General features: G+C 38.9%; 1 long non-coding RNA gene across 1 annotated transcript in view; it reads right to left on the bottom strand.

Moving 5' to 3' along the window:
• The window catches only part of LOC127474796 (uncharacterized), a 424,738-nt gene that overhangs the window by 140,365 nt on the left and 260,162 nt on the right, over window positions 1–24,211 (bottom strand). The gene's annotated exons all lie outside the window — the stretch shown is intronic.

Genomic DNA, 24,211 nt, shown 5'->3' with positions numbered 1-24,211 from the left:
TCATATGTAAGCTGTCTTTCCCCAGCCTCTGCTGCTGTGGGCATCATCTATAGCATGGTCTTACTACGGTCCTTTAATCTTCTAACTCAGTTTGAGTCATTACAGACAGTTCTAGGTCTAACAGTTTTCATTTTCTCTATGTGAAATGCCATCATTTCTTTCTCATTTTATTTTTAGTGATTAACCTGAGTGTATACAATTTAAAATAATACCTATTTTATCCCCTAACTTCTACACATATGCATAAAGAACTTCCCTCAGCTTATTGCTGCTCATATACCTGGTTTTAATAATAATTTTTTAAAAAAAGCAAAGAGCAAAAAAAAAGGATAAAAAACCCCCCAAAGTAAACCAACAGAAAAAAATGACAAGTGAAACAGGGTTCTTTTGCATTACGATTTTAGGATAATGCAAAAGCAAAGTATATTTCAGAATATTTCACTGGCTTTGGCTTTTTACAAGAGGACAGTATTCCACTGTTCTGTGCAGGGTTTAAATTGATGCATCTGACATGGAGCATTCTTTGGGCAGCACACATGATTAAAATAATTCTTGCTTAATCTTTAATTTATTCTCACTTCACTGCTGAAATACCCATTATATTATATTAAAGATATTGTTCCAGTAATTAGTTCTGTAATTACTTGGTAGCAAGAGTCTACAATGACAGTAAGTAGATCACTAATGTACACAAGGATAAACATTGCTTATTGTTTTCCTTTAATATTATAACATACATTGCAGCACAGCCACTTTTTTCAGTAAGTGTTTATTTTATTATACAGGACAGAAATCCCCTTTTGGGAAGATGCAAAACCAGTATGAAAACCTTGGCTCTTTCTTAGAGTTTAAAGAACTTTTAGTAATTTCTCTGAGACTGTCCTGTCATAGATGTATTATCTTGGCTGTCTGCACTGAAGGAAGGTACTTGAAAACTAAGAAGTACTTAAGAGATTTATGAAGGAGTTCGGGAAGAAAGGCCTCTGCACCATGAATATTGATTTTAGTTTTAAATAAAGCACTGAGATGATGCAAGATTATAAAAAGGCACTTTTAATAACGAGGAAGTCCACTGTCTGCACAAACTTAATAAATGTCATTTAGGGTTAAACAATCGGTGTTCAGCAACGCTGCAAAGTTATTGAGGATGCCAGCTTGGGGCTGGCAATAATCAGCTCTGTTTGACCCTGCAGCTGATATCCTCAGTAAAGAGCTGCTTTCAGGGAAGTTCGGAAAGAAAGTTCATTATGGTGCAGTATTTAATCCCTAAACTTTTCCCATACTCTGTCTGATATCTTAATAAGGAAATGCATGTCACTCCTCCCATCTGTATCACAGACAGGAGCTGCTTTTCTGTTCAGTCCTTCAGTGTCCCTGGTGCAGCAACAGCACTGTCTTACCTGGACCACCTATGTCACTTCACACAGCATTTTAGCTGCTTCTGATGCACCTGAAGCAGCAGAAACAACGAGATGAGATGGCATCATGCACTAACTCATCTCCATGGAACTCCAGTAAGTGTGCCCCAAAAGGCTTCCTGGGGAGCCATCTGCTACTGCTGCAAGGACAGACAACATAAATCTGTGCTAAATGGACAGTATTGACCTGCACTCTCATTCCCAGGCTTTTCAAGAGCAGGGAGGAAAGGAAAAGACAAATGTACCTCATTAAATAACAGTTCATCAGAACAGGATCAGATTGATGTCAAGACAGCCATGGTAAAGAGGACTCCCAGGCTCACACAGAAGTCTGGGGGCTGTCTGTGCCCTGCTGAGGGTCCTCCCTCCCACCCAACACACCTCTGCCCTCCAAGCCTTATTCACTGCAGATTCCAGCTCTTGCTGGGACTTACATATCAAATAAGCACTTGCTAGCTCTGCCTCTCTGTTCACACTGAGGCCCATTTTCCTGCCTAGCTTTTGTATAACTCCTTTGGTTCTTAGTTCCATACATCAACGGGACACACATCTGCAGAAGTCAAGACACTAAAATTATTTTAAGGGGTCATGACTCCTATACGATGTGATTATTTTGCATTAGCATAATGCAAAATATCAGGCAATAAAATGATTTATTAAACTGACTATATATTCTCGTGTAGCCTTTAAGCTTAGTTGCCCTCACCACCTTTATTCACAGTGCTTTTCACTCTGCATTTACAATGTGGAAGTGCAGCAACAATACTTTCTCATCTCCCAGAGAATCAGGCAGTACACCCATGGTTCAGTGTTTCACAATCCATGCTTAAAAATCATAAAACACTTGGAGAGGTGTATGACAGTGCATCAAAATTTGAACACTTCCTTTCTCAGGAAGAAGGAACATGTGGGTATAATGCTTTAGGATAAAAAAATATAAAGGAATTGGGTATGTCTCACTTACATGTCAATGGTCTAATCTTCAACACCTGACACTTCTCAGTACAAAATATTTTGTTATATCTCACTTCAATGCCAGTACTTCAAACATGGAAAATAGGGTTCATCTCAGTATGAGTGCTTGAAAACTGTGCATTCTTTGTGCAAAACGCCTGGGGAAGGAATCCAGGGAATGATCTAATATTGTACACCACCACATAAAAATATTGACATTCTTGGCAAACTACAGCAGAATTGAACATTCACATGTTGCTGCATCTCCCTGGAAAGCAGAACTGCTTCCCTGCTGACTGCTCCCTCCCTAGGACTGAGCCACTGCTGCATGTGTTTGCATGGGCTGTCTGTGGCTGCAGGAGCCGAGTTCCTCATCCCCGTGCTTGAAGGGTGGGCATGGGAAGCCTCTCCAGAACACAAGATAAAGACCTCCAATAGGCAGGTCAGATATTGCCATTTAAGATGCAACTACTTTGCAGTATGTAAGCCTACAAAAACTTCCAGGTGCTTCTTCCTAAAGAGAGTACACGGTTTCTCAAAACAGAAGTTATGATTCTGATTCAGCTATTCATTACACTCCCTCCCTCCTTTCCCTCCCTTAATATTCCACATTTTCACTATGACACAGAATCATGCATACTGCTACATAGTACTAATATGTAGTTTATGTTTTTTCCATTATAATTCCCACAGAATCAAACCTTGTAACCTTTCATTAGGCATTATTTTAGGCTTTTAAAGAATCAGCATTATACAATAATTATCAAACTACAAAAACTAGCAGATATATACATAGGTGATAATAAAGTCCTCTGAGCACTTCTGAATCACAAATCATCATCTCCTATAGAAAACAAACAGCACACTCACTCCTGAAAGCACATTCTCGATTGGCTTGGTTCTTAGAAACATCATTGCAAAGGGACTCAGCATGCTGCATTTTGTAGTATTGGGCATAATGCTTAATGATCTAAATGTACATATTCTAAATATCTACCTAGGCAAATATATAAATAGATGGTATTAGTATTAGACTTTAATAAAGACTCACGAATAAAACAGTCACTTATAAAATTCAAGATTATTTAACAACCAATATCAACATTAAAACAAACACACACAGGTTTCTGCTGACAGTCACAGGAACCTGAATTCGTTGCACTGTCACAGGAGGTTTTTTCCTGCATCTGCTTTCCTCCTGACCCAGCTTCACCTAAATCTCCCCACCCCAAGCATTATCTCTGCAGAAACATCTGGGCAGTGTTCCCTGTTCTGCTCCCATGCCTGCACACTGTGCTCCAGTGTACAGACCCCCTCCAATTCCAGTTCCCAGCCCTGTCCATGTACTTCACACTGCTCTGGCAGGAAAACCAACTCCATAAGCTACACCAGCATCCAGACACATGGAGGGATGGGAGAGAAAAATAATGTAGGGAAGCAGAGCCTACTGGACAGCAGGCTGGGCTACACTGCTCTGACATCCATGTGGTGCTAGAGGCATCCTGGACCCAACTGCCTGCTGAACAGAAACACAGCTCCTGTTTGCCTTGGCTCCCTTCATTTCACTGGTACTTGTAGTGCTACTTACAAGTAGAGGTTATTTTGCCAAGCAGATGAAAAAACCAAATGGCCCAAAGACCACTTTTAGCTGATGATGCCTTTGTTTACCAAAGACAGACAGACCATGACTCAAAAGCCATGAAGTCCTTGCTCTCTCCAGGGGCCAGGAGAGCAGGGTAATCCAGAGAGCAGGGTGACCCAGAGAGAGCAGGGTGAAGCTCAGAGATGCAACTGAGCCCACAAGAGCAGAAAGCACAGAATGGAAGGGAAAAAGCACGAGTCAAACAACTTTGTTCTGTCAGAGCTTTCCTCTAAGATTTCCACTTGTTTTGTAAAACCAAACCAGAACCTGGAATTCCTGTGGATAGCAACTGAGACACTTGGAGACACTGAGTACCATGGAAAATGGCAGAGGAAGTTAATGCTGTCAGAGGTAACCACACTGAACAGAATCAAACTGATAACACACAGTCTGTCATTATTATGGTTTCTGCACGTACCCAGACAGTTTTGTTAGATAAGAGATCACATCTGAAATAAAATAAAATAAAATAAAAAAAACTACTTTCTTCTTAACCTACAGCCAACTATGGTGAAACACAGGGCACAACCAGAAGCATCCCAGACATGAGTGGACTGCAAAAACAGCCAAGAGTGCCTCGGGAAAGTGGTCAACTTTGATATGTATTTGCTACAGCTTTTGAAGAAAGTGTTTTTCAGTAACTGGGTTTCAGCATAAGCAGTGGCAGTGTTTAGTATAAGATTAAATCAGATAAAATTATACACAAATACAGATAGTGGATCATAAAGGGTTTTTTTCCTTCCACTCAGTCCCATGTTGATGAGAGAAATCCCTTCAGTTTAAAAGACAACTACGAGACAAATTCTAATGTTTACATTTCATAATTAAGTACCTACAATTAGTTACCTACATGCTTATCAGGTTACTAATAAGTTTAGGTACAGCAAGCTGTTTAGTCAGTTAAAACATTGCTGTAGGATTATTACTTCTTGATCCTTTGATTACTACCATATCCTTCCTAAGATGTCATTTAGGCATAATTCATTGAAACATGGATACTGAATTACACAGGATAACCATTAAGTTGCTGGCAATATGCTTTATTAAGAATTGGTCTTTCAATAGATTTTACTCTTCCTCATGCTCAGGAATGTCCTGCAAGTTGCACATTGACTTTCCACACTTACTGCTTCCACCAGCTGGGTGACCTGAAGCACCCTCTGCCTGCACCCATCACACCCCCACAACACGTGTTCATACCCCTGCCCTGCCCCCTCCACACGAGAGACATGGATGCACAACAACATTTGGGAAGCCTTGCCTTGAAGCCCCAATACCACCTGCTTTATCTCCCTTGGAGTCCAACCTAACACAAACAGCATTTACATCTTAAGCCAGGATTTCCTGAACACCACACCAAGTCCAGGCCCAGGCTCTCTCTCCACTTGTCCCTCTCAGTCTACTCTGGTGTGTGTGAATTTAAACAAGGTATTACAGGACACTTTTCCACTTTGAATAAATCACCAGTTGATTCCCCCTGGCTGAATTCCCAGAGCCTGAGTATCACATTCCCCTAATGAAGGCTTCATGGCATTCTCTTGAACTGAATCCTGACAATATCAAAGCAGCACAGCAGAAGCAAAAAACACCAATGCGATGTTAGAAGTCACAATAGTTTACTTAAAAAAAGAAGCCTTGCTATGAAGGTTAGAAAAACATGCAGTTCAAGGAAGAGACTAGTAAATTCATGGAAAATCTGGAAACAAACAAAATGACCATTAGAAACTATAACTCTCCAGTCCTACTCAAATAGCAAAATGGGATTTCAAATAATGAGTACAATACTGTTGTGTTTAAACCCATTTGTTCCACATAAAGAGCAGGCCTAAGAAATGGCAACACAAGGACAAGTGCTTTGAAAAGGTAATTATAAGTCAAGCTGTTATTTCACAAAATGAAGTTAGGAAGGCTGAGTAGCTGCTCTGTCTTTGATCTTCTACTGAATTGAAAAAGATTCTCTAGAAGAAGAAGATATATTCTACTTACCTGGACCCTCTAATGAAAGTTGCCATACAATGAAAGTTGCTATACAATGATTAACATTTCAGGCACTGTTTACATTTATAGTATTTGATTACATTAAATTTTGATTACATTTTAAACGGAATGCTTTCTCGTGGGGACTTAAAGAGATAATCGTGGTTTGACATGAAACCAAATTCAAGATTTTGTTTCCTATTTAATTTAGCAGTTTCAAAATTTCCTAGCCAGTTTATATTTTAGCAGGGCTGAAAAATATAGCATGTTTGGATATTATGTGTTTATAATGCTACTACCTCCATTCTCTGTGCCTTGAGAATTCATATTTAGGTTTGGGTTTTTTTAACCCATCTCAATAGTTTTAGTCTAAAATAACTTTATTAAAACCTGAAGCTGTTCTGATTATTCTAATACAACCAAATGACACTTAATTTAAGAGAAATTACTTTGAATGTGCAATCTAGAAATGGAAGAAATTGAAGAGACTCTCTCTATGAAGCATTTGGGATGTAGTTAAATTGTTTATGTTTGTTCAGAAGGGGAGTGCACATTTAAATCCTGCAGGCAGAGCCAAACCAGCAATGCAAGGTAGTACAGTCAGTTAATCTTGTGGTGTTCAGTTTGTTGGGTCTGTGCTGTGAAATTGCTCCTGAAGCTTTCATGTGGAAAATGAGAATGTTCTTTAATGGCTGATGGGGGAATAAAGAAGTAAATACAAAGAAACTCCTACAAGCTCTTAATATTAACTGCACTAAATAAGTGTAACTAACTGCACTAAGTTATTGATTTATCAGGGCTTGTCCAAATAGTATTCTCTTTTGTTCATTTGAGGGAAAAGGATGAAAAAGAGTGTTAGACAAACCAATTGGTACAAGTTACTGAAAAATGCCAATGTTTATGCTTCCAGCTGTTTCAGTAAACCACCAAAGGAACAATTAATAATGACCTCAAATAGTCTAAAGCCAAAGAAGTTTATCATATCTCAAGTAAGATGTATTTTCCTTCAAGGCTGCAGCATTTCCAATGAGGTCTATCCTATTTAAAAAATGGGAAGTACAGTAAACAAGCACAGAACAAGATGTTACGGGAAATCTACTTTGTTGCTATAAATAGATCAACACATCTGATAATTCTGTTAGTGCCACTTCTTGCAAAGACTGAGGAACTGAGCTAACTACAGCAGTTTATTTACAACTGAGCTATTTGAATTACATGCACTTAGGACAGAACAACTTGGAGAGTTCTACTTCAGACATGCTTGGGTATTTTCCACCCTGCCCAAACTCAGAGCTACAGAGGCTCCTTTCCCAGGGAGATCTGAGAGGAAGCTGCAGCCACACGTTGGTCCCATCTGAGCTGCAAAATCAATTCTAGTTGGTGATTAAACTTGCCAACCATTTTAAAGGCAGAACTGTAGAGGTGTATGGAAGTTTTAGGGCTTTTAAGTGCAAGTCCCAACAGTGAGTTTTGGCAAATTTGAATTCTGATTACCTTTCCTGTCCCAAATTAACAGAAAAGCAGGTTATGTGCACATACTGTAAAATTCACTAACAGCATCTTGTTTTCCTAACTTGATAAAAGTGGTGAACCTACTGAATGTTACCTGCCAGGTAAGGGAACATTTGCTCCATTTAGAGGAATAAAGAGAGGAGATGGATGATAAAAATCTACTGAACAGGCTGCTCTGTCTACACTACCATATGTGTATCCAAACCGTATCTCTGTGCAAGAATTACTAAATACATAACTTACTGTGTCTACAATGAATTTTAACTATTTCACATATGCACTCTAGTTCTCAATATAAACAATGTTGTTCCAACAGTCTTCTCTTACAGCAATTACAGAATGGCAGCTCCTAAACGTGTGTTCAGTTTAGTGCAGGAGCTTCCCAATAAAGAAGAGGGAGAAAGAAACCACACTATTGGAAGTAGACGGAAACCTAATTTCAATTTGCTGAACACACCCCCAAAAACTGTTTGGCAAGTCAATTCAAAGCTTATTTGGAAGGGATAAAACATATCAGAATAAGCCTGTTCAATTCTTGCCCATCTGTTTTGGTTAATAGTATGTATTCTATTATTTTGTGTGTGTGTATTGAAGGCAGGAAAAGATTTTACAGTTGCAAATATAAAGGTCAGCAAGCTTAACCATACATTTTAAAACTTCTCTCTGTAAATTGATGTCATACCCCGTGCTCAGTCCAGGCTGAATTTTGAGTCAGTGAACTGTTGACTACACCCTACTGATCTAATTTAGAACAAATTTTTATAGCCTCACAAATTACAGTTACGAAAACTTGAAAGAAAACAAAATTTACACCATGTCCATACCTACACCAGTGAAACCATTGCACATCTTCTCTACCTGCTTATATATTCCCTCAATACCAGACACAAGAATTGTCTTATAGAGGAAAGACTATTTAATTTAAACACAGTCCTTAAACACAGGTTTAAGTAATCAATAGCATTACCCTGCTGTCTTCATTGGTTTGCAATCAGACAAATGAGTAAATTACATTTATAGAGATGCCCTCCAAGCCTGAAAGACCTCAGAAGTAGCCAAGGCTGCTGAAAGTAAAAGATCATGCTTTCTGAAATAAATACAAACTAGGCCAAGTAAATTACACTGATGAGCAATAAAGTATTTGTACAATATCATTTTCATTTCATAATGTTTGCTTTAACTAGTTTGTGAAAGACCTAAGAATTTTAAGGCAATATTTGAGTAATGCTATTCAAACAGTTGCATTAGTAACAAGATGAGCAAGTGTTGCATGCTACCTAAACATATCTGTGTCACCATTTTAAAGGGTAAACAGCACTCCCCAGAGTGTCAGCTTTTCCTTAAGTCTCCTGATTGTCACTAATCGAGGCAGATATTGTCCTTCTTTCTCCAAAACTACTGTCAGGGATTAACTTCCTTCCTGTGTGACCCCAGCACTGTGGTTCCAGCCCAGGTCAGCTGACTGACCATCTGTGCTCCAGAGATAAAAGGCTCAAGTGTCACACTGGGGCCAAGTTTTCAGCCCTTGTAACCTGCACTGAGCACACATTTGGATTACGAATGGATTGGCCTTTGTGAGAATCCCCCTCTCCCAGTTCCTTGAGCAAAGCAGGGGGGTTTTGTTTCAGAGGCAAACAGGGCATGACAAGCACACTCTTACCTGAGCACAGTCACACCCACAGGGAAGAACAGCTTCCCAAGGCTTCTCCCTGCTCCAACTGGCTGGCAAACTACCTCTTCACGTACAAAACAGAGCCCAGCTGGAGCAGGAAATCAGTTATTTACTGTAATGCAGACTGACTTTCTACTGACATCACATAATGAAGGCATTTACTGCAAAGTTACAGAAGTTGATAACAGTGGTTTGAAGTATTTTCTTGTATTACTGCAGGTTTAATTACCAAGAAATTTGCTACTACTCAAAATAGAGATTTGAAAACTTACTTTGGCAACCAATGTGAGATTCAAATTCCAATTTTAATGGCAGAAGTTACTGTTTACTAATCGTTTTTGCCTCTGATTGACAAGCAACGAGAGAGGGGAAAAAACCAGGTATTTTTGAACCTTTTGAACAGCTGAGTGAGAAAGGCTGTGCCAGAAGAAGCAGAGAGACACAGGTGGTATCCCCCACTGCAAAACTTTAATAAGTTTTAAACTAGATCCTGGAACATTTTAGACTGTTAAGGAAAAAGGAAAGAAAAGCATTCCAGCAGAGTTCCAGTAATAAAAAGCTGTTATCTTATGCTGGCAAAAAGCAGTGGCATTCTGCTGTTTATCTGGAGGTTTGTGACTGCTGAACAGCAGAGCCAGGGGACAGAACAGCCACCCTCCAGCAGCACGAGGCTCCTGCCTCAGCTCTGGCTGCTCTGCAAGAACTTGCAGAGCCCCAGACCCCCTCCCAGCACCTCTGGTCAACTTTTTTGAGTTTCCTTTTTTCCATTATGGTTGACGTTTTCAAGTCTATGATGTGTTCCACAGAACTAGCCTATCACTGTGAGCTGCTGAAGTAACACTCCATTCATGGACAGAATGTGTACTTTTAAGTCTAAATGAAAATAAAATGAATACCTGAGTTTTTAACTGTCTGCCTGAAAGACATTTTTGAGCAATAAAGCCAGGAGACAGGTTTAATAGAACATTCAAGGCAAAAATGTCTTTCTAAATTTGTTTTATTTCAACAACTCTAGGGATAAATTGATGTATTATGTGATTAAATTAGAACCTGACAATAAACCTATTCCTGCAGAGTGTTACACTCACTTGGGAGGAATAGAACTGTAAGTAAATAAAAACATCATAACTTTTATCTAACATACTTTCAAAAAAGGCAATTGATACGATGCCATAGGTAATAAGGGCCAAAATACCATTGGAAGAAAGACTTTTGTACTTTACCACTCTTCTCTAATCACATGAAATGTGTTCTGCTTTAGAACTGGGATAATTCTTAAACAAAGTAAGACTTCAATACCCTTCACAGCACATGCTTAACTTACCTTCCTTTTAAGGACTTTAAACTTCACTTTGAAAAACTTCCTAAGTATGACTTGGATGTTGCTGGAATAGCAGTAAAATGTCTGTACAGTGCCTTATTTCAGGTACCTTGATTTCATAACTTTACTTGTTTATCGTATTTCAAGGCAACAAAAGTTGTTTAACAGCAATCTCAGTGTTTGTATACAGCTGACCAGTAACTAGCCATTGTCAAACCTGATAACGTAAGTTACTAAAAATATATTAAGTCATAAGATAAAAAACACAAGATACTTTTAATTGGTTCTAAACAACCACAAAGTTTCCCCAACAAAACAGGCAGATTTTTGTTCTGTTTGCTGAGACAAACTATCACACAATAAGCTTATTTGCTGTAAGGTATTTTTACATATACAGTAGGCAAAATAGCACCAAAAGAACAGAAGTTTTCTCAGTAAGATACATGCAGAAAAAAGAAAAAATAGTTCTGTGTTCACATTTAGCATCTCACCTTCTGCAGAAATATGAAAGTCATTTTCTTAGCAATAAAAGGATGACATGGCTACTAAACCAGTCAAGTATTAAGCTTGCCCTTTTCAAAGAAAAACCATGTATTTCCACATTTAAGACTGAGGGGACAAACCAAGACCAAACAGGAAAAGGAATAAGAGCCTATGCTCAGCAAGCACAAGCTGCACCTGAATTAAACACAAAATAGCAGTGGCTTCCTCCAGACAGCAAATTCCCAGCAGGGTCAAAGTCAGCACTCCAGGACAGTCACCACACAGGCACTGGAGAGACCAGCAAAGCAAACCAGACCAGAAATATTCACCAGTTTGCTGACTTGTATCCAAACCACAGAATTAGTTTCACATATATACACATGCATTCTGTTGTCAGTCTTTCTCCCTTCTATTAGATATATAAAGCACATATAAAACCAGACTGCTGTACCTGCTTGGGGACACAGTAGGAGAGCCCGACACCACCTTTAGGATCCTTTCAACACATCCAGGATCCCTTCAAAAAAACTCTGTATTTAAAACCTAATTATCTCATTTCTTTGTTTGCTACTTAAAGGAGAATCACAACAAATGGTAACCATGCTGTAAAAGCCAACAGCAAACAGCTGTACCACTTAATAAGACGTGCTGGCCACGAGTCTCTCAGCCCACACCAATTCCTTGATTTCTGTTGCTGCTGCTGGTCTCCCTCATCAGATCAAATCTATCACCACTTGTGCCTGCTTAACCCCACTTAACACACCTCTTAATTACATATTTCCTGACAGAAAGCCTGACAGGTTCTGGGTGAAGCTCTCAGGGCTGTTCCTGCAATGCTGGGCAGCTCTTGCATCCCTTCAGCCACCTCTCCCATATCAGCTCCACCTCCACCTGCAGCTCCTCCTTTGTCTTTCCAGTGGCAGCAGGGAGTGAAAAACCAGCACTTCCATGGCTACCTGGGGGGGAGCAACTCTGCACTGTTTGCATCCTAGACCAGCAACTCCTCCTCCTGTCTGAGACAGGGGCCTGCCTGCAGAACCAGGAGGGGTTGGGAAGCTTTCCTTTCCAGCCATACAGTGGCTCTGACCATGGGACTGTCACCAGCACACTTGCTTACTGCCACTCTGCTGCTTTTAAATCTTCAGTTCACCCAGAAGCAGAAATGTCTGACCACACAAGGGCCAGTGATGGCAGCTGGTGCTACAAGAGCTGCCATTAAAGCATGGAAGCCAAAAAAACCCACGTTGGTTTATCACAAAGTTCTCCAACTCGACTGACAGCAATTAAAGTGCATTTCTCACAATTAGTCAGCCCTACCTGACCTATACCAGGAGACTAATAGGGCTTACCTGCCCTAAATCGTTTGTTAATTTTACCTTTTGCTTCAAATCTGGATAGTGAAGGGAGGTTAATTAGGTGGCCAGACATTCCTTTGAGTCTCAGTGTATCTGTGTTACTGGTGGCCTATTAGCAAGAGCTACCACTGCTCCTGGGTCTGCTCCTGTTTCCATGCACAGGAAAAGAATATTTTTAATTTTCCTGTTGCCATATACAAGGCTGAGATGTGACTATAAAATGTACCTTTTTCCAAGAGTGACTGGGAACTGAGGTACCATGCACTCAACACCACACAAAGTCAACTGAAATACAGGGCACTCTCAATCAGAGAGAGGCTTAAAAAAGGCATGAGAAGAAAATGGAGTGCTGTAGATAAGATGTATTTCTCAAAGGACAGAATGCTTATTCCAGAGGACTCTTAAATGCCAACAGTCTTCAAACATGGACAAGACTGTGAGGTTTTTCTAGACCCTGATTACCAATTTTCTTTTGCCTATAGGAGAGAAAAGCAATGTTTACCACAATTCCTCAGCTGTTTCCCCAATTCTCAGTGTTTCCTGAATTCAGAGGCTTTTGCTAAAATACCAACCACCTTTATTTGTCACTATTTGCATTTGTCATATATGCACTGAGTGCATCATTATGATAATTTAGGAATATGTACATATCTGGCACTTGACACTATGACAGCAAATAAACACCCTGCATTCTAAAAGAATTCAATTGATTTCTTAATAATTTGTAGCTTCAACATGGAAATTTCTACATATATTTGCCATAAGGATGAGATTTCAACCTCAGAAATAGGTTTTGCATCACGTGGAGATTAAAAATAAAAGTAAATACTTTCCTTAATTCTGCAGTTCTCACAACTCCCATGTTTTGGAAAGAGGCTTTAGACTGTTCCCTACTTCTTGCTGTTGTGGCATCCTAAGCCCTACTTAAATATGCATCAATGATAGAGAAGTTTCTAAAGTGAGAGCTGGACACTTCCACTACAAAAAATGAGTTTTAAAAAGTTTTAAATGTAGGCTCTTCGAAGTGATGGAATTCAGCATGTCACCTGAAAGCATTACTGACTTTTTATAATTCGACACTAAAAATTATTGCTTCCTCATCATCCACCTGCTTCACCACTGAATGCCAGCACCAACTTTGGGAGTTGACTCCTTCTGTCAATAAGGCAATTCCAAACTCCAGCTGGTGCAGTGGAGCAGGGGCAGCACAGGCAGGGGCTCAGTTGTCTTTCAGGAATTTTCTCTTCCCAGAGATCTGCACTTCTCACACTGAGAGTGTTGATCTGTGGCTCGAAGCCTACCAAAAAGTAAAATCCACTAAAAGGTAAGAGAATTTTTTCCAGCTGTTTTGTAATATCTCTGCATGCCACTTCCTTACTGTGTAAGTTCTCAAAGCCAACAATTCACACCCTTAAGGTGCATGCAAAGTCAGTCTCCATAGAAAAGCAGCACCAACAATTTTTGAGGCTGAAGTGAGGCCTATTTGAAAGTCTGATGCTCTTATAAAGGACAGGCTGTTACCTTTACAAATTGCTGTTTTGTTTATTTTGATTGTATCCTGCAGGGTCCAGTCCTTTGATGGATGTGCCTTGGTCAGTTTTTTCAAGTTATTTCTACTGAAATTTTATCTGTATCCTTACACAAAAGATTTTTTCCTTTTAGAGAGATGACTCTCAGGAGAAAGGAAAAAATAAAACCCTAAATTACTTTTGCTCTAAATAATAAAACCTGTGCCTTTTTGTGTGTGTTTCCTCACTTTAACCAGAGTTTAACTTCTCTTTGTTGCCTACAAGCACGTATGGCTATAATCCTTTGACAAGGATTTTGTGAAGTGACAGTTCAAACTGTCAATTATTTCTGCAGGGTCCACGACTTCATGGTGAAATTTGCTTTTGATACACGTGCAATTAAACATTTCCCACTGTTCCAGGACCTTTCTCTTACTCTCCAAAATTAATGTACCATCACTGCTGTCTCATACTGCAAAGTGCATTTGAGACAAGAACTATCATTAACTCCATGTGCAGTTCAGGGTCCATTCACTGGTTGTTGCACCATTCAGTTTTGCTGTATTTAATATTTCAGCAGAAGGATACATAACTTTGCATTAATCTTTATTAAACATAACTTGCATTTTGACAGCAATATTTCAAATTGCTTGGGATAACAAATGGACCTGCAACATCAACACTGATAAAAATCTTACTATTTCATCTTGATTTCTTTCTATTTCTATAGGATTAAAATAAAAAAAAATAAAGTAGAGACTAAAGAAGCAAGGTTATCACAGCATTTTCCCAGAACTGTGCACAGTAAATGAGATGAGGCTGGATTCAGCTTCTCAGATCTGCTAATAATAATGGGAGTTGTAAGCCTAACTCAAAGCTTAAGAAATTGAAAGAACTGACCTTCTTTTGATTTTACAATTCCAACATTCTCATTTTCCAGCTCTTCTAAAATCATCTTATCGTGTCTCATGATAGCCCAAATGATGCTGAATTTATTGCTGAAGTTTACAGCACTGCAAAGTACTTATTCAGAACTCTATCTACAGGTATCATAAATTAATTTATACTAAAGTAAAAGCTTCTAAATAATTATTTAGATTCTGAAGTTACACATCCTTTGGGATACCATATAGTGCACCCTCTCTCTGTCTTTAAGGTAACAGACTGGAGTGCAGTAACTGTGTCTGAACATCCCAAAATACTGTGGGAATCCTCAAACCCACAGCTCTGGACTGGGAATGCTCTGGACTTCAGTGGTGCACAGGTTTTGCTGAGAATCAATTCTGCACAATGGCAAGCTGAGGGAGTCCATTTTTTTCAATAGGTTGTGGATTGTACATAATCCTCTTTTTCTCTCAGATTGAACACTAATACCGATCCATTTGAAATAACACAAAAGCCACGAATTTTAAACCCTAAAATTAAATCTTGAGAAATCTTTTTCTGGTTTTCTTACACTGTACCTACTGTCCTGACATGCAATATCAGACCAATGGTCCAGTCCTGCAGCCCATGAGCTCCTTCACTGCATCTTATTTAAATGAGAGTAGAATAAATAGTCATGACCTGAGCATTTCCTGGTGGCCTCAACTCTGAGTTTCTTGCATAGAATCAAGTAATTATATTCTTCCCACCTTTCTTTAATTAGGAAGTGTACAAGTGCTTCTACATTATTGCTCCAAAAGTCACTGCATGTGGATAAACCAAAGCAGGAAGACATTTTGATTCCAGTTAGAATTGTGAAGGTCACTGCAGAGTCAGGTTCATGGAACTACAGATTTTAACTTCCTGATTTTTTTACCTTATTGTTATTACATCTTTTGTTTTTAATTATTTACCAGACCAATTGTAGGACACACTGGAATTATGGCATTGCAATCCTACCTGCACATGGCATGCTTAATATTGTTATTCCTCAGAAATTCTTTTTACACCAGGTCTGCAAGAATCCCATTTATGTAGAGAAGAATTTATTTCTTATTTAAGACATATTAGATAACAACTATTTTACATAACAAACAAGGTATTCATCCAGTGCTGATATACTGGTGTTTGGGGTGTTTTTTAAAATATTTTATGGTTTAAGGGATTAAGAAACATTCTGAAGAGCAGAGTCAGAGCCATACAGGAGACCCTGGAAAGCAGCTGAGGTCGTGACTTTGCAGCTGGCTAAGCTATTCATCTGGAAGCTCAGTCCAGCTGCAATTGCTATTTTTTCCATATTTATGTGGAACTGGCCATGGACTGCAACAAAGAGTTCTTGCTACTGGAAGAAAAACTACAAAATTCGATTCTCTTTTTTTTTTTAGCCATATGGAATTTCTACAGCCAGAGTCAGTAACTCCTGCTCTGCAGACATCTGCTGTAGTGTGTGCTGGGCATGTGCCACACACAAAACATTATGTTAAGATGAATTCATATTTAGAAATTAAAATCACAAAAAGTTAGGCAAAGCAAAAAATAAGTATCTATTGGTGGTTTTAAATTGGCCCATTTTTAGACAGTATCTGCTTCTGGGGATACAGATAAAGGCACTGACATGAGAATGAAAAGTGCACAGACTTGTTGTTCTTACAAGTCATCACATTTTCTGAGAAGATTATTGCCCAATAACACAAAAGTTAATTTTGGAAAAATGTTTACAGTTAGAGTAAGGAAGAATTATTTTTTATTAGGCTAGTGCCAAGTACATTGCAAAAAGCTTTTATACAGTTTTATCTGTATAAATACACTTATTGCCATGTAAACTGTATGGTCCTTATCATTTATTAAAAACTAGGATTTTTTCTTTCTCTAGCCAAGAAGTCCTTTGGCACATAATGATTTAAAACGGAGCAAATTTCAGCTGGACAGAATATGCAGGCATTTGTAGACACTTCTCAAACCCACTTCATATAGCTTTTAAAAACATAATAACGAAGAGAGAATGTCCACACTAAAACAGGGTTTGGTGATGAAAGAAAGGTTTAAAAATGTCATATACAGCTAGTCTGTTCTTGTTACCTTTGAAAGTGGGAGTCAGAGATGCAATATGAGAAAGTAGTAAATACAGTGAGTTATGTGAAAATTAGGCTGCAGATGCAGTGAAAGGTTTGTTCTTTATCTTAATCTGCTCTTACATTTCAAGCAAAATCCCTGGCAAATGTTTACTTACTTCTATCCAAGCACAGGAACTGCTGTGATCTCATAATAACCATAATGGTTATTCTGGTAACTGACACTCATTTATTAACACAAACTACACATTTCCTTTGGAGAAACACGTGTAGATTTCTGCGAGATAACCACAAATCCAAGTTCAGTATAGGTGTCCCACTACAAAATCAGAAATCCATGACATTCAGTTGCAAACAAAATCTTATACATAATGGCTATGGAACACACAATATTGTGGTGTGTTACAGAAAACCTTCAAGACATTAATTGGAAGGACTTTCAGAATACATTGATTGACATTATAGTTTGAATTTTCCTGTCTGTAGAATGCTGACTATTCTAGTAGTCCTTTTAGTCCTTTTAAAAAATGTTTTTTATCCATAAGTACTTTATGACTGAAAATCACAGTGACTGTCTAATTAGAAGAATGGCCCTGGTTACGTTAGGAAGCTGGGAATTGTTCCCTTCTGGTGGCTGAGACCTCAGTTTGTAACCTTGAGGACTCACATGTTAACCACATCTAGAGATGTGACCTTTTCACATCTAACCAGGCTGTCCCTGCACTGACTCTCCTCTCTTCTGCTGGGGGGTGTGAGTGGAGATGAAATGCTGCCTCCAGTGCAGGAGGAAAGGAGCACTCTAAAGGAAGCCTACATTCTTTTTATTGTAATGGCAGCTGTGTTTGAAGTGTCAGAGAAGCCCTGGGAGAGATGGGTTCATAGGCAGAGGGCAGGGGAAGAAGTCAAAGGTGTATAATCCATTAGCTCATCACATGGGTACACAATTTATCACATAGCTCTGCTTCACCACATTTATCACCACCACACATGTGCCTGTCTGTGTGTGATGCCCGTGCTCATGTGCCCATTGCTGGTATCACCAAAATCAGGTATAAATTGCATATATCAAGCTTCATGTTTCTAATGAAAAAATCATTGAAAAAGGTTTCAAGCGATTCAGAATAAACAACGGTAATCAATTTGTTCACTTTGCCTTCATCAAACAGTCAGGCCCAGATATTAAACCTAAATAACCACTCTGGCAGAAGCAGGAATTTTATAATTAACAAAATTCACCCACTTATACTATGCTGAAATTAAAGAAAGGCAAGAAATTAGAAACAATGTTTTTCCCATTTCTGAACGAACTGTATTTTAGGGATGTCACAAAGTGCTGCTTGCACTTATTGGACTAACCTGTAGATTTTTATATCTGCTTACATAACAAACAATGTCTTTTTTAGTGTGGCAACCTGTTATGCAACTGCTGAGAAATCAGTCTGTAGTTCTGAAGAGATGTTTATTGGTGCTAAAGTAAAAAGATACGTGTGCTTAGTTAAAATGCTGAATGTAGAAGACAGTATTTCCCTAGAGAAGGAGATCAAAGGGATGTAACACAAGCCAGAATTTTCATCAAACCTTAGAAGTGTTTGATATTCCAAATAAACAAATATTGACTCCCTGCTTAGTTAATCCTTCGTGATGCAGGCCTGGAGAGCTCTGAGCTCATCCCAGCTACGTCAGAGCTGCCCCTGCCAGTCCTCACTGATACTCTGTGTGACCTCCATTACCTTCAGCTGGCATCTGGGGACTGAGATTGATGACATTCTTGTCTGGTTTTCTTTCTTAGTTTTCTTTACACAAATCCAGAAGCCTACACAAACTGAGTGGAGTGGAACTGCAGCTGGAGCAGGACAGCAGGAAGAAGAGCAGAGCTTTCAGCGGCTGCAGCTCCATCACCACACACTGAGCACAGGGGGAGTGGCTGGAAACCAGGCTGGTTTTCACTGTTGTATAAAAACTGAATATTGCTGATACAAGCCTCCCAAAGTGTATCTGAGGTTATTTTATTGCTCTTATTACATTCATTTCCCCAAAGCAAAATGTTGCTATAACTCGTTTAGGAGTTCTCACTTATTCGGAAAGTCTCTTCCCAAGTATTCAGCAGGTGCCATTGCAAGAATGGGGGAAGTTGTAATATATTGTAATATTGGTTGAATTTTCCCCTTCAAATATAAGGAGGGAACTAATATTACAGTAGAAAAGACAAAGTATCATAGCATGATGAATGTCGTCCTGTCTAACACGCTCTGCTGTGCAGGAGTGTATTTACTTTTTCAATAAATACAATTACAGAACAGTTTCCTTTCTATGAAGCTGTCCCTCAACTCTCCCTTACAATGCAAGAGACGCTGGGAGATGTCAGAGGGCCAGATTCCTTCAGTGAGCATGATTAGAAAATATTTTTCTATCTCCTCATTAGCTTCCTGAGATTTTTTTCCCCTTAACTGTGACTGTCTGGGGTTTTCTCTCACTTTCTGAGCAATTAGTGAGAGAATTCTAACAGTGGCATTGTCTCTTCCTTCCCTTCGGTCTTTATTAGACAAAAAGCAGGTTTCTTTTGTTCTCTGACCAGAGTGGCTGAATGAATAAAGTCTCTCATGGAGCGTCCTCCTGTCTTTCCCTGTTCCAAAGCTGCAGCGAGGCAGGAGCTGAGCAGCCCCACTGCCCCAGAGCTGGTCCTGGGCACTGCCCAGGGGGCTCTGTTTGCTTGTGTGGAGCAAAAAGGGGCACAAGACAAGAAAGGGGAGGGCAGAGGCTTTAAATCCTAAGTCCAGGTGTCACAGCTAAATTGCTGCTTTACCTGATGCCATCCTGGAATGCCTCGGGGGGAGAGGAAGGTCTTTTCACCCCTTCCTGCTTATATTTCACACAAACCTAAATCAATAACTGTATCTTGTATGAACATGAGCACCTCCTTTTCATAACGAACAAAAGCAGATTTATCTCAGCCTTGGGTGAAAGCAAAGAACTCTTTCCAAAACAAACACCACAAAAGGGCAAGAACTTCCCCTACAAAGGAGCTTTGGCACCTGCAAGCTCTTCCATAATACACTTGCTGAAGAGTGACTTATGTGCCTGTTAGGTAAATATCCTGCTGTCATTCTGATGGCACACCATAAAACCAGGAAACAACAGTTACAGCACAGATATTTACATTTATTCTGAGGAAATACTGTTCCAGTCTATGTGGCACTGAAAGACTTGTTTCCCTTTTATCAGAAGACCACTGACAATGGGAAAAGTATGTAGAAATTTCTGCAGTCTAAGTTTGGTCAGTTAATACCAAGCCTTTGAAGCTGAGGGATAACTCAAGTTTTCTCTACTTGACAAGCAGTTTCCTCACAATCAAGCTAAAAACAGGGCTTTTAAAACTCCTGTGAATTGAAAAATGACTGACTGCTGGCCTGACATATGAAGGATACCAGAATATTAGAATTTATATCATTTTGGCATCATGGCTGAAATTCTGGCTTCAGCTCCTTCTTCCTTGCCCCTGTTCTGCACATGAAATGGAGATAACACCTTCTGTCTGCCTTACCCTGTTAATGACCTGTTCAAAACAGGGGCTCTGCCAATACATCTACAACACCCACAACTCAGCTCCTGCTCTCTGGATGATAAAATAAGGAATAAAAATGAGATCCCATCCTGATTGACATCTAATCTCAGAAAACTAAAACTTTCACAACAATGCACACTATGAAGTATGAGAAATGCACTACAAAATTTTACGTCCCAAAAGCCCTGTGTTTGTAATACAGAAAAGCATTTTTTCTTAACTCTCTTTTTCACACTGACAGTTATTTTTAGCCTAATGCTGGAAGCCCTCAGATTCCCATTTCTTTCAGTGAATTTTAAAATAGTCTCATTATTTGACTGAATAAAGTCAAAGTGATTGTTCACATCAGGAGAATTACTTGCACAGGTTTTAATCCACTGTTCCAGGACCTTAATTTACTCTGCCATTTCCCAACTGTTTTCATACAACCTGAGCAAAGAACCATAGAATGGGACAAAAATCTTACAAGTCATCTATTATTTCCCAATAATTACTATGCGGCTTCTGCTTTGTCTCTCTACATTTCTTTAAAGACTTCAGAGCAGAAAAAAAAATATTGTCCATGTTAAAATTTGAAGGTGGAAAGCATCAAGAAGTTTCCTGCATTCCTTTTTATTTTCCAGCTAGAGACCCTAGAAGGGAGTTGAAGAGTTTAATTACAATTCTTCACACAATATCAACATGAACTTTCATTCTTTAAAATAACCAGCTCACAACAGAGTTTTGCTACACTTGAGTTTTGCAGAAGCACAGCATATTCACAGGTTTATTACCCAAGGTATCTGACTGGTCTCGGGGAATAGAGCCTTCAATAAAGTGTGCTGGTACAGTGTATTTTGGTTGCAATTTGAGGGCAGCAGGAGGAATTAATTAGAAATATTTCTCTGTGTGTCTGTGATGTGAAAAGCTCTCCTTGGTTTCCCCTGTCCCTCGCTTGGTTCACTCAATAAATTGAACTTAGCAGTGTGACATGGTTTCTGTCCCCTCCTCACCCTGACAGAACCACAGGCTGGTCTTTTTTTGAAGGCAAATAACATTTTTTCTGTAACTTTCACAAGAAACTGCAACGCTCACATAACTCACACAAAACTACCTGAAAGTGATAGTTATGTACTTTACAAGTGACAACCATTTAGAACCTGTCAGTCAGGAAGAAAATTATTGCTCTTTGTGCATAAAATTGCAATTAAATTGTGCTTCTTGTGTTTCAGTTAAAAAAACAAGCATCTCTAGACCACAACTTAAAGCATCAGAGAATAGACAGATTTCCAGGGATTAATTCAGTTTTCAGGTACCTCACTGCAAATCCAGAGCAAGTCTATTGAGCTGAAAAGCTTTCACATGAACTTACAATAACAATGGATACAAAATTTTGCCCCTTCCTGCTTATTTCTACCAGTGTTTCTTCCATATTTGCTCACTGCTTCCCATCAAACAAAATTAAACCCCTGTCCAGATGTAATGTGGGGGCTTTTGCCATAGATATTGCACTGCCATCTGATATGTAAAAATACACAGGCTGACAGAATGGGCTTCATCACATACTTTTCCTAACTAAACATCACTGTTTTATATGTACTCCAGAAAACACAAATTAAATAAAATGTGCTTACATTATAGAAAAGGTGCCTAAATTTATAGCTGAAGAGTGTTAAAGATGTTTTTTCAGAGACTGAGCAATTAGAAAAATTACACTTCATAGCACTCAAACCTCATACATTGACACCAAAGGATAAAGCACAAATGAGGAAAAAGGTTTTTGTTCTTATAACATTTGAAGGAAGTTGAACTTTCCAACTGGAATGAAGGAGACATTCTTTGCTAATGGGAGATGACACACTGCACCAACAAGGAGCAGTCTAGAAAACAGGGTAAAATGTGTCTGTATTTTTGCTGCTCTCATATGTTGAAAATGTTAGTATATTGGTGGTGTCACTCAGGACATATTAGTAAGACATTATATGCAGCACCCAAAAATGTACTAACAAAGCAATTGCTCTCATCTGAAAACCTGCATAGGAAAATTAAAAGTTGCAGTACAGGTCATGCACTGACATATTGCTGAAGGGAAATAGAAATAGAGAGAAATAGAAAAACATGCATAAAAATAACATATTTATGAAGAAGACTATTTTCTTCATAGTTATCTAATCTATTGATATAATCTGAATAAAAAGCAAGGGACACAAGCAAAAAGAACTGGGCAATAGTGGAGTGGACAGTGAGGAGAATCTCTTGCACAAAGAGTATTCTGGATAAGATGGAAAGGCACAACAGGCTAAGTCCAAAAGCTTGAAGTGTGTCTTCAACAGTTCTGAACATTCTGTATTTCTGGAACACAGCTGTTAGCAATGTTCTTTGGAGCTTTCTTGCCTACACAAGAAGTTCCAGTGTAAAGAAAAGAACCTTCCATAAACAAGCAATTGATGAAATATATCACAAGCTCTTTCTTCAATTCACCCAAGCTACATTCAATTATTAGTTATACTTAGTGAATTATTTATATTTAAATGGTGTATTATTTACTCCATACATGTAATAAAACACAGCTTTTTGTCTTATATCACCTGCCATCAGGGTCAACAGGGTTTCAAGCAACTATTAGAAAAACAAGGAGAGCATTCACTAGCAAAATAGCCAATTAATATTCTAAGAATTCCAGAGGGAGTTTAAAGCTTGATGATTATAAATTTGAAGTGGCATGTTCAGTTTAGGCAGATTAATTAAAATATCCAGGTACGTGTTGTTATCATATTGAATCTACATATTTCTATACTGAGGTTGCATTAGTTTGATAAAATGATGTATTAATCCCAGGAGGTTCTAATTAGGTGTGAATAAATGCCACAATGAACTTTTCAGGGAAGCTCAATAGGACATATTCAGTCAGTGTCAATGCAAATATTGTCTCTTACTGATAAACACACAACCCCCCCAATTCTATTTCCAGAAAGCCATAGGATAACTACAATAATAACAGCAGGGGCCAATCAGATTTTTCTGTTGCATTAACTACTTTTTTTTTTTTTTTTTGTAGATTTGGCAAGAAGAGTTATTTCTTCCAGCTAGAGTGCAAACATCAGGCTCTAGATATCATTAGAGCTGATGGACATGGATCTGGCCAGTCACCCTCAGAGTCTGGTATTTGCCTTGGAAAATCATTCATTTTACAGAAAATCTCCACCACCACCACCACCACCACCACGAGGTAATTTGAGATATATCCTTTTAGTGAAGCTCTTTTTAAAGCAGTAAGAGAAAACAGTTTCTTTCAGATACATCAGCTATCTGCAAACTAGAACTACATTCTGCTTATGTACTGAATTCTACCTAATCCTAATACAAATTTCCAGAGCTCCACCTAGACATGTAAAAGACCACATGAGCTATTTGAGCTCCATCAACAAAAGAAAGCCCCACGAAAGGCCCCGAAAAGCAGCTGTAATAACTGGTACCTTGCACTGGAAATGATCCCCTCCCTGGGGCTGGGTAGGAGTTTCAGGATCTGGCACTCTGTGGGAAAACATCCATCAAGTACAATATGGACATTCACAGACAATATGGATTTTACATTTGGGATGACTGTTGTGTTCATGAAAATAAAGGACTGACAACACTTTTTTAGAGCAACAAATAACACAGATAGGCACTGTCCAAACTTCCCCACAAACCTTTGCCTGGGAGCAAGTCTCGACTTGCAGCCCTTCTGCTATTCCAGCTCTTGGCCCTTCTTGACCAGAGCCAAACTGTGGGATGGGAGCAACATCCACTGGGCACAGAGATGTACTTCCAGCCTGTCAAATAACACTTG

The sequence above is a fragment of the Manacus candei genome, unplaced genomic scaffold (assembly GCF_025592945.1).
Source record: "Manacus candei isolate 608988 ecotype Guabito, Panama unplaced genomic scaffold, ASM2559294v1 h1tg000044l, whole genome shotgun sequence".
NCBI lineage: Eukaryota > Metazoa > Chordata > Aves > Passeriformes > Pipridae > Manacus > Manacus candei.
The sequence above is the reverse complement of the archived record's forward strand: the minus strand, read 5'-3'. Positions and strand labels throughout refer to the sequence as shown.